Genomic DNA, 18462 nt, shown 5'->3' with positions numbered 1-18462 from the left:
TCACTGTGTACATTTTGGAACGAGTGTGTGAGGTTAAGATCTCACTCATTGTTTTGTCTTCAGTCAAATCGATTTGCCTCTTGCCGTTCTTGGGCGGTAACCTCATTTATTTAGTTATTGCATACTAATATCCCATTAACAGCTAAGTGTTTGAGGTCAGATTTTTATAAACTGATCATGCCTCTGTTTAAATCTACAATTTACCTAATTGAAGCTAATAACTGCTGTCAACTGATTTACCATAAAACGGTGGATTGTAGAAATACCGCCATCCCATTGGAACAACGATACTTTACAACACTTAGCAAGATTACAGAAAGTCTAACATTGCACCATTGTTAAAGTAGTTCCATTGATATAGTCTGCTGTAAGAGTGCTCGCAAACCGCTATGATTTCATTGAGGTTGAACAACAATAACAAAAATACAATCTGTGCAATACATACATTAAAGTTCAGGGCGTAGTCCAGTATCGAATGATCGAAATGCAAACCTAGGCCAGACTTAATGAGTGTGGTGCAAGAGTGAAGCTGGGGTCCCAATAGCTTTTATGAACTCCCTGTGGACGCCTGTTCCGCTAACCATTCCAACATTTATTGGTAAACATGATTTAAAGCGTGTGTGGTTGGTCGGCATTGGTTGCACGTTGTATGTTTCTCATTCAGTGTATGTAAGACTGGTATTTGGTGAAAAAGATCGCTACGTGGCTTGTCCCTGTAGTTCGTTTAACACCTCGATCGTGTTGTCAAGGTGAATAACTCAACATGACTCATGTTCGCGAACGACGTCAAACTTATTAGTTTTTTCAGATAATTTTTTGTGCTGCTTGTTTTGTGCTACAACCTTTGTGATGTTGTTTCATGTTTCTTGTGTGTGATTGTTTGTTTTTGTGTTCTATGTCTCTAGCGTTTTACCCTGTGCCATTGAACGGGGTTTATGTTTAAACTTTCGACTACTGAGCTCGTTTCTGTAGTTTTTCATATACTTAATTATTTTTTAGAAATGCATATAATTTGTTGCTTGTGGTCATTGGCTTTCTGCTCTTGGTGTTATTACTCTTAAGAACTTTTCCAGCGGGCCTGTTCCATTAAGTTTGAATTTCGAAGAATACTTGTAAAGTGTATCTGCTCGTTCTGAGCTTCTGTTGACCTTTTGAAGAACAGCAACAGCAACATAAACTTTAACGTACAGTTAAAACTTTAATTCCATGCAATGACATGTATCTGTTTAATCAAAATTAAAACAGAAATAAATCTCGGTATCCTCAATGATAGCTACCTTTTTTTTAAATAAAACAATATCATGGGAATGTACCAGGAACGAACACTTGAGATTGCACGAAGAATTTCATAAGCAATGATGTTTGGAGTTGTTCACAATCGAACGATGTAATTCATCTTTAATAAGCATTAATACATTAAAGGGTGGTATGAGGACACCAACACATTAGGAGTCGACATTAGATGATTGAAAGTCTATTTTGTTCATATGTTAATTTTCTTTCCCCTTTTAACACTCTTTTTCTATGCTGGTCTGTTGGAAATGCATTCGAATTTTCGTATTATTCAGTCATATTAAAACAGTTTTACCGACTTTTATCGAATTCTCATGTTTAAACAGGAAAAGAGTGCTCCGAAATTAACATAAAACAATGTCTGAAAGATCTTTACTTTCCTAAATGGTGTCTGTCATGCATATATTAGTTTATATTTTTTAAGTACGAAAGAAATTACCGTTCAGTGTCTGCTTTATAAGTTGCAGACTTTTATGTTTTGTAATTTGAATTCAATGACGTGATTACTGAACACAACAGCAATGAATTTATGCTGGCTGTCTTAACAAAAATATATGCACAACGGAGAACATTACAATACGTCTTAACAGCAATTCTATTGTTAACAAACTAGTATTGATATATTAGTAGGCAAACATAAAACGCTATCTTCACTTGAAATGCATATAATTCACTTTGATTTAAAAATTGTTGGCTTGATTCCTACAGCAATTTTTATTATCATTAATGCCAGACTGGTTTCGATATATAGACTAAGTTAGGATGCAATGCTGCGTAAGTGGTTTGATTCCATTGGTCTGCTGTGTGATTGGTAAAAATGAAAATGGTTTATATAGTGATTGCTATCATCGCCCTCTGCGAGGTTTGAGAAAGAGGGGAAATGAATGGACGGAGAGTAATTAGAGCTGTGAGGTCCTAAGCATCGAAATTATACGGCAGTCGATGTAGAAGGATGGATTCCATTGAATGAACATATCAGTTGGTTCAAACTTATTGTTGGTTCGTGTCGGTAAACTACGAGAACAAAATAGTTGCGGTGAAAATAACTTTGTTAATACCTCAGTAATTTTCTGTAATTGATATATCACCAGTGTAATATAAACAATCGAATACTCCCTAACCCTTAACATTTAGATAAAGACATCTATTGATGTGAAAGTGCATACATATGGTCACCAATTTTTCAATGTACATAATACCTCATCGTTATCATCAAAGCAACGACACTTGACAGCTGTTTTAATTTGATGTGGGTTTTTTATTGAAATTCTTAAATTGTTATACCACATTCAAGCTGACCAATTTTACAACATCAATTTTGAACATTTCAATAAAAGCGTTCATAGATTCCAGGAATAGTATTCAGTATTACGAGCACCAATATTATCATACACACCTGTTATTTTGCATACTTTGAGACGAGTATGTGAGTTTGAGATCTCGTTCACTATTTGTAATCCTCAGAAATCACGCTTTGCCTCGAACCGTGCATGGGCGGTAACCTCATTTGTTTGGTAAATACGTACAAATAACTCAGTAACCAGCTGAGTGTTAAAGATTATATTTTGCCTACTGGTCCAGTCCATGTTTAAGTATACCTATTCAACTGGTTAAAGTTAATACCTGATGACTGCTTTCTTACTATAATAAGTGTATGTCATATTTTAGAAACATGTAATTCATTGGACAAATAAATGTAAAAATGCCCGGCTTCGTCGTCGTCAGCGTTGTTCCACTGTAACATAAGCATTTGTGATCCAAGCTCAATCGAAATTGATACTGTGTTGGCATAATATCTCGATTGAATTCAACAATCAACCAAAATACACAATCAAATTCAGGGTTAAGACCCTAGACTATCTTTAATTTAAACAAAGTTTCTTTGACCGTTCTCTCACTTGAGGGTTTGTTATCCATTCTTAGCCAAACGTGGTTTCACTATCAGCCATACTATCTCGGCTGGATTCTGTCAGCAATTTACATCATTTGAATTTTTATGTAGCCAGCGTAGCACGGCAGACATAAAGAGAAGTACGCTACCCGGCATTGTCAGCGTCCAACTTTAAATTAAGCATTTGTTCTACTCTTTGCCAAACTTGGCTGCATTGTTTCGGTATAATATCTCGATAGAATTCGACTGACACCCAGATCGCACTACTTAGTTTTCTTAATTTGATTCTTATTTTGACGAAGTTCACTTTGATCTTTCACAGACTTAAGGTTTTGTTTTCCATTCTTTGCAAAGCTTGGTTATACTGCTTTCAAATTGGAAAAACCTCATCCAGTATGCCGCTCTGGACTTATTTACCTTGAATCGCTATAAATCAGCCCTACTTATCATTAACAATTGTTTAATCAATTTTCTTTCCAAAATTTGGACACTCTACTCAAGCGACGTAGCCAATTTGCGAAATTCTATTTATAAGGCACTGGCATTGATATCTATTGTGTTTTAGCGTTTTTGCAAGCATGCGTTCTAATGTTTGCAGCTTAATCTATTGATATTTATGTACTGCAAATCTATCACATCTGCGACATTTGAAATATTTTAAACGCCCACTCTCCTAGTTTGGCGTGCAATATAACAATCCTTTACCAGGAACAACGCCAAACATGCTTAATTTAAGCACTTCATTATTTTACATTAAAAATGTTCGTGTTTGCTGCATAATTGGTATTGACGGGAACAATATTCGCTTTGATTATATTAAAACAGTTAAAGGACAAGCAAAGAAACATCCGTATCACCATTCTGTCGTTTTCAGATTCCATAACATGCTAGAATGGTATGTTGTCTAGGAACTACTTTCGCGTTGCTAAAACTAGGGTAAAACACTAGTGAAACATGTCCTATTGTACATACATAACATAACCTAATTTTACGCACGCCACCAGTAGCATGTAAATCTATAAGAAAAATTATCTTTCGATCTATTTAGATAACTAGTTGTTTGCCAATAAGAATATCATAAATATACATGATCATACACATGAGCAGCTTTCCAATATAAAAAGAAGTCGAATTTGTTTCATTGATAGTGATAGCGATTGACTCAAAAAAAATCCCTCCGTTTTGCATAAAATAATCGTCAAAAAATCATACGAACGTTCACTTTCGACCATGATGTTAAAAATGGCCGCGTTACGTCCTTAGGAAATGACGATATTTTATACTCGTAAATGAAGTATCCTTTATGTTTTTTGTTGGTTTTTTTGCTGTAACATAATTGCTTTTCGTATTATAATTGTGTTTATTTTACTGAGATATAAATGTAATGCATCATCTTTTTCTTAGCAAAAAGCTTTTGCTTTTCTGTAGTCTGGTTTTATTCCTATGCTTGAAGTGAATGCTAATCAGTTCACCACAGGTCTGACCGTGGTGATAATAGGATCTTCTATACCCATTTTTTATCTATGCATCGTAATGCGTGATTTTTTTTCAGTGTCTTATTTTCTTTTCGTCTTATATATTTTTTTAGAAAACGATTAGCGTTCACCTCCAGCATCTTATTTGTGTATATAGTAAAAATCTGTCCTATATGTTGAATTGCTTTGTAATAGCCGCTAACAACTATCTTATCACTTAAACATGTATTGCTGTTTAAATTACATGTTTTGTGTCTTATTGTTGCTTTTATTTAAATTTCACTTAATGCATTGGGCCAGTATTTAAATCATAAAAATGTCTTATCTTGTAACTTTTGATGTATCTGGTAATGAAGCCTATAATCTCATTATAACCTATGTCTTAACATTTTAATTAACATGTGATATTATGATCTTGAATATTTTAGGTCTTTTGTTTGTCTGTTACTGGATAATCTATTATGTCGGAAAAAAGCTATCAGCTAGTGTTGTTTATGTGTATCATAACCGACTTTAAATAAAGATTATCTTATCTTATCTTATCTTATCTTATCTTATCTTATAAAACTAGTGTTCTTTGCTCAATAAAATAAATTTTGTCACTTCCGACTTGTTTCACTGGAGTAGCTTCCCTTGACTTCAATACATAAAACAGTCTTACATATTAATCCGCGCAAGCCATTCCATATATGTACATTTGACGAACAGCGGTTAATTAAATTTAAACTGAAACCGATAAACATAAATGAACAGATAGGGAAAAAAGTAAGGGATGTAATAAATAAAATATCACCTGCAGTCTCGACGGATACGTGTTTGCACACCGAACTCGACGTGATGCAGGTCACAAGAAATAGGTATTTTCACAATATTCCATACCTTTTGCAATGCAGATCTGGCATTTAAAAGAGATTCTTTCACGATTCACCGGTCGATATTGAAAAAAATCTTTTATATCCTGTATCACGTCAATTTCGGCTTGTAAACGCGTACCCGTCGCTAGAAAAATATAAAAAAAACAGTATGATTCCCTTGATTATTTTCATGTTTAATGCACTGCTTTTAGTTTAATCCATCGAAGCTAGACTAAGTTTTTAAAAGATATTTCTCAGAATTTCTATTTCTGAAATGACGACATACATAAATCGCATTAGTACATTTTTATAATTCAGGAATTAGAATGTTCCTGAGAAAAAAAAACATTTTTCATATTTATTTTACATGGTAAAGTAATCTTCATATGTGTTTTCATACAGGTGTGTTTCTTTTGTGTTCGGTAAAAAGAAAGATAAGCTCAATATATTTCTTGAGAAACTCTACGCTATAAATCCTTTGTCAATCATAAATGCCGCCTAGTACGTATAATAGGGCGTAGATATAAAACGTTGACGTCTCGTCATGATGGCAGGTCACGTGATTATATTGAGATGAAACACCGTGAACCCGTAATAATCTAATCTTATTCAATGAAAATGCTCTTCCAACAATGATAAATGTTGTTGTTGGTTATTAAAATATCACAATCCTGTATTTTTCATTGTATTATTAAAAAAAAAATATATGTTGTAGGTTTTTGTTTTTTGCTGTTGTTGTGTTGTTGTTGTTGTTGTTGTTTCTTTTTGTTTTGTTGTTCTTAGGGATGGCTGGAAGAAATACTTTACCTGTGATTTTATATGAAAAATCATATGCATTTTGAGAAAAAGCAAATCCTTCTTCCATCTGTGCAAATCTTGATCCAGATTAAATATATGCATAGTAAAGCTGGAGCTTTTAGTTTTAGTTTTATCGAAACTTCATGTTTCCGGCAGGAATTAAAATCATAAAATCAAAAACCGTCTATACAAGCGTTTATAACATGATTTATATTGAACACTACAGAAACAAGCCTTGTATCCAAAAGTTCAAACATGAACCCCTTTTAATGGCACAGGGTAAACGCCAAAGACATAGAACAGTATAACAGTACATATAATACCATATCTATAAACCGAATAAATAACCGCTGAGAATTATTTAACTTTTAACATCTAGTTTTAACCAACGTATACTACAGTATTTAGTTTTTGCAACTAAAATTATTTAGAGCATTTAGGTTTTGCAACCAACAGCTTAGAATTTTTAGGTTATACAGGAAACAGGTTTTAGAGCTTTTAGAAAATGCTTAAAACCTGTTTTCGTGGGATCAAACGTCAATAAACGGAAGCTGTGCAAAAAGGCAAATCCGACAAGTGGCACGTTCTCTTGGGCTTTCAACGTATATCACCGTTCTTACTAATATACCAAAGAAATGGATGCAAAATAGTCACATGAGCTTAATCGAGCTACAGTTTCATACCATAAAAACGGCCTCGTGTTTGACAGTTGTTATTACAATCGCGCTTTAACTGAAGGGTATAAAACGCTGTTCTGTTTTCAGATTTGATGATTATTTAATTTTGAGATGGCAAATCTCCGACCCATATTCCCAGAACACAAATAAAGTGGTGAAAATGTTGTAGCAACGTAACAGCTATTGTTGTCTTAAGGTTATGCCGTAATGTTGTCACAACGAAAGATGGAACATTGTTGTTGATTCAAGACATGTGTAATAAAGAACCGCCAAATGCGACTTTATACTTTTAATTTAGGTATAATGTTTACAATATAAACAATATCTTAATGAGCAAGGGAATCAAGCTCACACTGTTGTTTTAAAAAAAAAATCAAATCAAAGCAAAATATAATTAATTAAGAGCAAATGGATGTTATCAGCCTATCAAAGTGACTGATTATATCGGCCATTATCACTTAAACCCATAAACAATAATTAATTTGAAAAAAACTTGTATGAAGTTGATAAGTAATGCTAAATGAAACCTTAAACAAAATTCGTAATAAGGTACCTGTCCGGTATTAAATAACGCAAAGTTCATTTTTAAAATGGTTTTGATAGAACAAAACTGTTTGTTTCTTAAGAGAAAGAAAAAGTATATAGTTCGAATCTAATATTTTGAATCATGCATTTATATTGGTACAGTAGAAAAGTGCGTTAAATAGTGTATACTTAAATCATCCTTATGACATATCTATAACAGTAACGTTAGCAACGTGCATTAATCAACATGATAATACACTGTACTGTGTCAAAACAACCAAGACAACGTTGTAACAACGTTAGGACAACTTTTGTTTGTTGAAGGAAACTGAGAAAAAAAAAAAAAGTAAAATCTTTAGTACATGGATAATCCGACGTTAATTTCGTTTTCATTTTAATACTTGCAAATTTGAACATCATGACACGTCCAAATAAAAGCTATTTTAAAAACAGATATGGAAAAATTATACATAAAACGCTCTATCAAAAGAGACTTCGAAACGTCCTTTCTATTTTAATGGCCAGTATTATTTTCTTTCGTAAGCGAAACACGTTACTAACGTTATTGAAAATGTCATGAAGTTAAAGCTTCAAATTACGAAATTGTATTCAATTATGGGACTTACAGTTGCAGGTTTGAGCTTTTTCCATAAATGTTGGTAAATTAAGTCGATTTCAGTTTGAAAAATAAATGTCTGTAAAATATGTGAACGAATCCTTAACAGTTTTCTGTGTAATGCCCGAATTACATTACAGGTCCGAGTCTAGACTTAAAAGTGTTGGGCAAGTGTGAGGGTAAGTTCTCCAGAATTAATATTAACTCCCTGTTGACGCCTGTTCCGCTTACCATTCCAACATTTATTGATAATCATATTTTAAAACGTGTCTCTCATTCAGTGATTTAACAGATTTTTTTGTGAAATGTTTTGCTTATGGACTTGACTTTTTATAGTTTTTCACATAATTATTGACCTTAAAGTTCAATCTAACACCTCGACCGTATTGTTTATGTGTATATCTCAACATTGCTCGTTGTCGCGGAAGTTTACAAGAACTTGAATTTTTGTAATATTAAAAATGGCTCTGTCTTTTGAATATATATATATATATATTACTTTAACATTACCAAAAGGTCTACCAGTGAATAATAATTGTGACATTAATAGTTTTGTATTAAGTATAAATTTTAAAGAATAACCTTTAGGGCTATTAAGATATATTTATGGAAAATTATTTTATAATCAAGAGCAACTTAAAATATCTTAAGTAATTTTGATACACCAATACAGTTTTATTTACGGGAAATGCCAAACTAAAAAGAGAACATAAAAGTGATATAAGTTCCAACTGAGTCATGTAACAATCCGAATATCTCATTAACACGGATATGGTAAAATGCTCTGAGAAATAAGGATGGGTTTTTGTGCTGCTCGGATCATCCATGTAATTGACATTGTATTATTGGTTTCATTTAAATCACAATACCTTTTCCAGCTGTAATGTGAGCCTTCCAGTACCCTTCATATTTTATTGATGTTTAAAACTCATTTATTGTCCCCTAGGTGTTGTTACTCGTAATTAATTCTTTTTTCAGCAGGTATGTTCCAGTAGGTTTGACTTTCGTAGAGTTTTCAAATTTGTCTGCTCGTTCTGCGCTTAAGTTGATCTTCTGAAGAACACCAACATAAACTCTAACATTAAGTTACAAAAACTTTAATTCCATGCAAAGACATGTTTCTTTTCAGCAACAAAGGGCTTTACTTGACAAAACAATACCATCAAAATGAAGAAGAAACTAGCGCTTGACCGTGACATAACAAGCAGTACTGCTATATTGGTAGACAAACACAAAACGATATGAATATTTTCTGATATTGCATATAATTCACTTCGATAAAAAAATGTTGGCTTGATTCTTGACATCAATTTCCATTATAAACGCCAGACTGGTTTCGGTGAACAGACTAAGTTAGAATGCAAGGCTGCGTAAGTGATTTTATTCCGTCTCGCCCTTCTTATTATTTGCATATTATTACTTATTCCACTCCACTATTTATTTTAACTCATACCTAACATATTTTAACTCATATCCCATTGTTAAAATTTGATGAAACATAACATCTTTATACCATTACATGCAGCTTAATTGGAAATTGTATGAGCTTTTAATCTTTCTTTTCTATGCTGTATATTTATTGTTGTCTGCATATATCACGTGTCTATTTTCTTATGTACAGCTACCCAGGCATACGTAGCTCATTTTTTTAGGGGGTTTTGTGTGTAAAAGTAAGAACAATGTGAGACACAATTGGAAGACAAAAACATGTGGGAATGGGCGAACGTGAGCGAGCTGAGAAAGGACGGAAAGTAAAAAGAACTGTTAGGTTTTAAAACATCGGTAATTTCAGGCATTATATTTGAAAGGAGGGCTGGCATTGGCTTACCATATTATTAAGTTCAAACTAATTGTTGGTTTGATTTCTTAAACTACGAGATAAATATCTTTAAGTTGACATTCTCTTTTGTTGATAACTCAATTATTTGCTGTAATTGATATATTACCCGTTAAAAACACAAATTCTCCCTAAGCCAATGTTTTGAGATAAACACACTAATCCCATATATTGATGAAAACAGTCCATGACAGAACTGAAGAGCTACGACACTTGACAGCTATTTATTGTGTCTGTTTTTTGCAATTTCTCAGACGGTAGTAGCCCATTAAGCTAACCGATTATCAAACTTAATTTTGAACTAACATTCAAGCTTCCATAGTTTCCAGGAATAGTATAAATTGTTTGAGTATTTTTTTTCTGTTACTGTGTACATTTTGGAACGAGTGTGTGAGGTTAAGATCTCACTAATGTTTTTGTCTCCACTAAAATTGATTTACCTCTTACCGTTCTTAGGCGGTAACCTCATTTATTTAATGCAAACTAATAACCCATTAACAGCTGAGTGTTTGAGATCACAATTTTTTGTATACTGGCCAGGCCTCTGTTTAATTCTACGATTAACATAATTGAAGCTAATAACTGCTGATTATTGATTTACCATAAAAAGGCGGATCGTAGAAATACCGCCATCCCATTGGACAAACGATACATTCAAACACTTAACAATATTACAGAAAGATTTGCATTGTATCAGTGTTAGAGTAGTTTCATTGATCTTGTCTGCTGTAAGAGTGCTCGCAAACCGCTGGTATTTAATTGAATTTGAACAACAACAACAACAACAACAAAAATTCAATCTGTGAACGAGTTCTTTTAACGACATATCTGTGCAATGCACAAATTAAAGTTCAGGGCGTAGTCCAGTATCGAATGACCGAAATGCAAACCTATGGCTAGACTTAATGAGTGTGGTGCAAGAGTGAAGCTGAGATCTCAATAGCTTATATGAACTCCCTGTGGACGCCTGTTCCGCTGATCAATCCAACATTTATTGGTAAACATGATTTAAAGCGTGTGTGGTTTGTCGGCATTGTTTGCACGTTGTACGTCTCTCATTCAGTGCATGTAAGGTTTAGACTAGCATTTTGTGAACAGGATCGCTTCTGGGCTTGTCCCTGTAGCTCGTTTACCACCTTGATCGTGTTGTTAACGTGAATAATTCCACAAGACTGATGTTCGCGAACGACGTCAAACTTATGAGTTTCTCAAGTTTTGCATTTACACTGCTAATATGGATTTTTCAAATAAAGCATTTCTTTGCCATTTGAAATTTGACTTTAATTAGTGCATATAATGCGTTAATATGAAGTTTATAAAATTGGTCTACCAGAGCATAATTGTGGCATTAGTAAATTTGTATTAAGGTTAATCTTCAAGACTCACCTTTAGCCTTTAGGGATTCTATGATCAATTTATGGAAAGTACTTTTTCTAATTAAGAGATACTTAATGTATTTGAAACACCAATTATGCACGGAATATTAATTGTGCCGGAAAATTAAGTTTGTTTAAGTATTTATGTTGAAGACCTACCTCGGGATTCTATGATAAACTTATGGAAATAACTTTTTAAATCAGGAGCAATTATGTATATTCTTAAGTGTTTTTTGATACACTAATAAAAGGCCTTTTACGGAAAACCCAAAACCTAAGTCAAAAAGTGAATTGTAATGCATCCAAAATGTTTTATAACACACTCAAATATCTCTTTCACAGGTGCATGTAAGGAAATGTTCCAACAACAAAAATAATAATTGAGTTGTGCTGCTTGTTTTGTGCTACAAATTTTGTGTTGTTGTTCCATGTTTCTGGTTTTTGATTGTTTGTTTTCGTGTTCTATGTCTTTGGCGTTTACCCAGTGCCATTAAACGGTGTTTATGTTTAAACTTTAGACTACTGAGCTCGTTTCTGTAGTTTGTCATATACTTGATTATGTTTTGAAATGCATATAACTTTTTGCTTGTGGTCATTGGCTTTCTGCTCTGGTGTTATTACTCTTATTAAGTTTTTAAGCGGGCCTGTTCCATTAAGTTTGACTTTCGAAGAGTTTTCAAGTGTATCTGCTCGGTTTGTGCTTCTGAAGAACAGCAACATAAACTTTAACGTACAGTTAAAACTTTAATTTCATGCAATGATATATATCTGTTTCATCAAAATTAAAACATAAATAAATCTCGGTATCCTCGATAATAGCGCCCTGTTTTGACAAACCAATATCAGAGGAATGTACCAGGAACGAACACTTGACATATCACGCAGATTTACATAAGCAATATTTAATAAACATTTCTAATACCAAACAAAACATTAAAGGGTAGGTTGATAACACCAACACATTTGGAGTCGACCCTAGATGATTGATTTGTCTATTTCGTTCATATGGTAATTTTTTCCCCTTTTAACACTCTTTTTCCATACTGATCTGTTGGAAATGCATTCGAATTGTCGTATAATTCACACATATTAAAACAGTTATACCGACTTTTATCGAGTTCTCATGTTTGAACAGGAAATGAGTGCTCTGAAATTATCATAAAACAATGTCTGAAAGATTTTTACTTTACTGAAAGGTGTCTGGCATGCATATATTAGTTTATGTTTTTAAGTACGAAAGAAATCACCGTTTATTCTCTGCTTTATAAGTTGCGGAATTTTATGTTTTGTAATTTGAATTCAACGACGTGATAACTGAACACAGCAGCAATGAACTTATGCTGGCTGGGTTAACTAAAACATATTAACAACGGAGGACTTCACTTGAAATGCATATAATTCACTTTGATTTAAAAAAAATTGGCTTGATTGCTACAGCAATTTTCATTGTCATTAACACCAGCCTGGTTTAAATAAATACACTTAGTAAGAATGCAATGCTGCGTTAGTGATTTGATTCATTTGGACTGTTGTGTGATTGGTAAAAAATGAAAATGGTTTATAAAGTGATTGCTATCTTCTCCCTCTGCGAGGTTTGAGAAAGAGGGGAAATGAATGGACGGAGAGTAAGTAGAACTGTGAGGTACTAAACATCGGAATTATACGGCAGTTGATGTAGAAGGATGGATTACATTGAATGAACATATCATTTGGTACAAACTAATTGTTGGTTCGTTTCGGTAAACTACGATAAAAATATATTTGCGGGAAATAAACTTTGTTAATACCTCAGTAATTTTCTGTAATTGATATATCACCAGTGTAATATAAACACTCGAATACTTCCTAACCCTTAACATTTAGATTAACACATCTATTGATGTGAAAGTCCATATGTTCGCTATTTATTTAATGTACATAATTCCTCATCGTTATCATCAAAGCAACGGACCTTGACAGCACTTGTACTTGTTTTTAAACGAGGTGGAATGGTGGCGAGAAGAGAAAATTGGTCATATAATGGCAGACAGATAGAAATTGTCAATGGTTTTACATATGTTGGGATGTTTTTTTCAAATAGATTATCAATGTATAAAATGGCAGAGGCTATGTCGGTGAAAGCAAAGAAGGTACTTATGTACATTTTTAGTTCTCTACAACATTTATCTTGCTTGCCATATAAAACGTTTTTTAAAGTATTTGATTCGAAAATTGCATCTATTATTATTATATGGTTCTGAAATTTGGGGCTTAAAACACCCACAGTGCATTGAAACAGTGCAGGTGTATGCTTGCAAAAGATTTTTGAATGTCAATAACACTGCATGTAATGATGCGTTACTTGGAGATACAGGGAGATATCCTATGCACATTTATGCTTCAAAACGATGTATTAAATATTGGTAAAGGTAACTCAACTTGCCCAAAGATAGATATACAAGATTGTGCTATAAGATGCTTATATATTATGACAATATAGGGTACGAAAACTGGGTTACTGATGTTAAGCGTAACTTATACAGTAATGGGTTTGGATATATGTGGGAATGGCAAGATGTTGCAAACCCAAGGTTATTTTTAATTCAATATGTTCAACCTCTAAAGGACCAGTTCATACAAAACTGGCAGTAAAGGTGTAGAGACAATATTAAATTGCAATATTATTTTAACTATAAATATTGTTTTGAAACTGTGAAATTTATTACTGCGATAGATGTTGAGAAATTTAGAAATTGTATGGCAAGATTCCGTAGCTCTTCACATTGCTTAATGATAGAGAAAGGTAGACATTATAAAATATCAAGAGAATATCGTGTGTGTATGTATTGTGAAACTGTACTGGAAGATGAATATCACTTCATGCTATCATGTCTTTTATATTCTGATATTCGAACGAGTTATCTACCTATGTATTATTGTCAATATCCAACTCTTGATAAGTTTTATGCTCTGATGTCAAATGACAATGTGAATCTAATTCGAAAAGTTGACATGTATCTTTACTAGTCTCTTAAAGAGAGGGATAAATACCTAGAAATGTTTAGATAGATGTTCTGTTATATAAGTTATGCACTGTTACCCATAAAACGTCAACATTGTTTAAATTGACGGTGTTATTTGTCTGTTTATGTCATAACTTCATTCATTATGTTTAATACATGTTGTATATTGTGTATTTGGGCCGGAGGCCATATAATGCAAAAATAATTGAATTGAATTGAATTGACAGCTGTTTAAATTTGATGTGGGGTTTTTTATTAAAATTCTTAAATTGTTATAGCACATTCAAGCTGACCAATTTACAAACATCAATAAAAGCTTTCATATATTCCAGGAATAGAATGGGCCTTTGAAAATATTCATTACGAGCACCAACATTATCATACACACCTGTTATTCTGCATACATTGTGACGAGTGTGTGAGTTTGAGATCTCGTTCACAATTTTCAATCTTCAGAAATCACGCTTTGCCTCGAACCGTGCATGGGCGGTAACTTCATTTGTTTGGTAAAAACGTACAAATAACTCAGTAAACAGCTGAATGTTTAAGATTAAATTTTGTCTACTGATCCAGTCCATGTTTAAGTTTACATATTCAACTCGTTAAAATTAATACCTGCTGATTGCTGACTTACCATAATAAGTGTATGTCATATTTTAGAAACATGTTATTCATTGGACAAATAAACGTTAAAATGCATTGTTAAGGTATTCGATTGAACTTGACTGCTGTAAGAGTGCTCGCAAACACCTGTTTTTTTCACCGGCCTTTCCAAATCTTACAATTTATAGGAGAAGAAAAATATATCAGACTTTATATCCTTCGGACGACACTCAAGTGAACATCTTGTAAATGTGTTAGTCGTCTGCGAAGCATGGCAAACATGATAGGTAAACATGTTGTCCGGCTGCGTCGTCGTCCGCGATGTTCCACTGTAACATACGAATTTGTGATCAAAGCTCTACCGAAATCGATCACATACTGTTTTGGCATAATATCTCGATTGAATTCGACAATCAACCAAAATACACTATTAAATTCAGGGTTAAGACCCTAGACTATCTTTAATTTTACCAAAGTTTCTATGACAGTTCACTAACTGGAGGGTTTGTTATGCATTCTTAGCCAAACGCGGATACACTATCAGGCATACTATCTCGGCTGGATTCTGTCAGCAATTTACATCATTTGAAGTTTTATGTAGCTAGCGTAGCACGGTAGCCATAAAGAGAAGTATGTTGCCCGGCATTGTCAGCGTTCAACTTTAACTTAAGCATTTGTTCTACTCACAAACTTCCTTCCGTTCTGAATAAAATAATCGTCAAAAATTATACGAACGTTCTCTTTCGACCATGATGTTAAAAATGGCCGCGTTACGTCTTCAGGAAATTACGATTTGTTTATACTCGTACATGAAGCACCCTTTATGTTTGTTATTTTTTTGCTGTTACATCTTATAATTGTTTTCGTATTATTTTTATGTTTATACTGAGATACTAGTCTTCTTTGCTCAATAAAATTAAACTTGTTTCGCTGAAGTAGCTTCCCTTAACTTTATTACGGCGTATTTTTACTATTGTATATGGAATACGTAATTGACAGTCATATAATAAAACATCATATCATCAAACAAGAGCTTTAATGGTAACAGAAATTATTTGATGCTTCAAAAATGTTCTATCAGAAGTGACTTCAACGATTCCTTCCAAGTTCCCTTATGAGTATCTTCTTTCGCACATATATTCTATTTAAGCGATATTAGTAACGCTTTTGAAAAAGGAATGGTTTAATGGCTTCAAATTACAATATTCAATTAAATACTAACTAACAATTGCTGGTTGGAGCTTTTAATAAATTCTGATAAATTAAGTCAATTTTCGGTAGGTTTGAAAAACAAATGTCTGTAAAGTCCGTGAACGAGTCCTTATAGCAAATTTCTGTGCAATGCCAAAATTAAATGAAAGGTCCGAGTGACCGAAATGCCGACATACAAACCTTGGCCAGACAGAATAAGTGTTGGGTCAAGTGTGAGGGTGATTTCTCAAGAACTACTATAAACTTCATGTGGACGCCTCTTTCCACTGACTATTCCAACATTTATTGATAAACATATTTAAAAGTGTTTGTGGTCTGCCGGCATTGTTTGCACGTTGTATGCCTCTCATTCAGTGTATGTTAGGTTTAAACAGGTTTTGTGAAATTGTATGTTATTGTGCTTGTCCCTGTAGTTCGTTTTACCATCTCGATCGTCTTTTTAACTTGAATATCTCAACATGCTCATTGTCGCTGTTGACATTAAGTTCATGACTTTACAAAGCCTTGCATTTATTGTATTAAAGAGCATATCTCTGCAATTTGAATATAAATGTGAATTACTGCATGTAAGGCATTTGTATTACTATGAACATTATCAGATTGGTCTACCAGGGAATAATAATTATTGCGACATTAATATTTCGGTAATAAGCATTAAGCTTGAAGAATCACCTTTGGGACTTCTATGATATATTTAAACTAAAGCCTTTAGACTAAAAGGAGAAAGTGAAGATATTATAACTTCAATATAAGTCATATAACACACACGAATACCTCTTCCACAGGAATGACAGTAAATGCTCTGCAAAATAACGATGTTTTATTGTGCTGCTGGGATCAGCCCTGTGCATTGAATTATTGGTTTAGTTTAAATTTTAATCCGTTTTTCCAACTAGACACTGAACCTTCAACTACCCTTTTTATTCAATTGATGTTTTAAATTACCAACAACTAATTGTTTGAAGTCATCAGTTACTTGGCCTTGGTGTTATAACTCTTAAAAAGTTGTTTTCCAGCGAGCCCGTTCCTGTAGGTTGACTTTCGAAACTTTTCAAATGTGTCTGCTCGTTCTAAGCTTCAGTAAATTTTCTGTAGAACATCAACATAAACTCTTACGTTCAAACTTACATTCCATGCAATGAAATGTTTCTTGTCAGCCAAAAAACGCTTCATTTCACAATATTATCAGATTGAAGCAGAAACTATCAAATGACATAATGCGGATTAAGCAATTTATGTTTGGAGTTATTCACCATCGAACATTCTAAATCAACACTAATAAACGTTTCTAATACCAATAGATTAAAGGAAAAAATCCCTCATAAAACACTTTTTTTTATAATGAAATGTTGTAAAAGCTTTCATTTTATCGTATAGTAATACAGACATATTAATACAATAATAACGATTGTGGAAGTATTTTCATGTTTAAACAAGTAAGTGCTTTGATATTATCATAAATCAATATATGAAATATTTTAATTTAAATAAGAAAGTGTCTGGACTGCAATGTTTTAGTTAATGTATTAATATTTACAAAAGAAATCGCCTCATTTATATGTTTCGGACTGCTATTTTGATACAACGGCGGGATTACTAAACAATTCAGCAATACCTTTAGTGCAGGATGTGTTGATAGGAAAATATATTAATAACGGGAACTATTACAAAACTCTTAACAGCTATAATACTGTAAACAAATAAATATTGCTAGATTGGTAGGCAAGCCTGATACGATATCTTCGTGTGAATATGAAAGATAAAAAACAACATTCTGATGATCACATGTAAATTCAATACGATAAAAAATGTTGGCTTGATTCCAGGCAGCATTTTTCGTTATTAAAAACGCCAGAATTGTTTCGGTGAAGCGACTAAATTAGAAATGCTGCGTAAGTGAGTTGATGCCGTTAGCCTATTGCGGTGGACAATCTGATTGGTAAAAATGAAAATGGTTTATTGTCGACCTCTGCGCTATGACTATCGACAAACACATTGCTGGAACAGATAGCATCATCCTTGCTCGTTCCATTTGAGGTGTGTTTCTTTTGTGTTCGGGTAAAAGAATGATACGCTCAAGATATTTCTGGAGAAACAATGCGCCTTAAAGTTATTTTCGATAAATGTGGCTTTAATGGCTTACTTTTTTTATACTGAACGTTGACTTCACGTCATGATTGCAGATCACGTGATTATATGGACGCTCTATTAACCCGTAATTATCTAACCTGTATTTAATGAAAATGCTTTTCCAACCTCCATAAAAACATGTACTATTAAATAGACACAATCCTTATTGTGTT

The sequence above is a fragment of the Mya arenaria genome, chromosome 5 (assembly GCF_026914265.1).
Source record: "Mya arenaria isolate MELC-2E11 chromosome 5, ASM2691426v1".
Lineage (NCBI taxonomy): Eukaryota > Metazoa > Mollusca > Bivalvia > Myida > Myidae > Mya > Mya arenaria.
The sequence above is the reverse complement of the archived record's forward strand: the minus strand, read 5'-3'. Positions refer to the sequence as shown.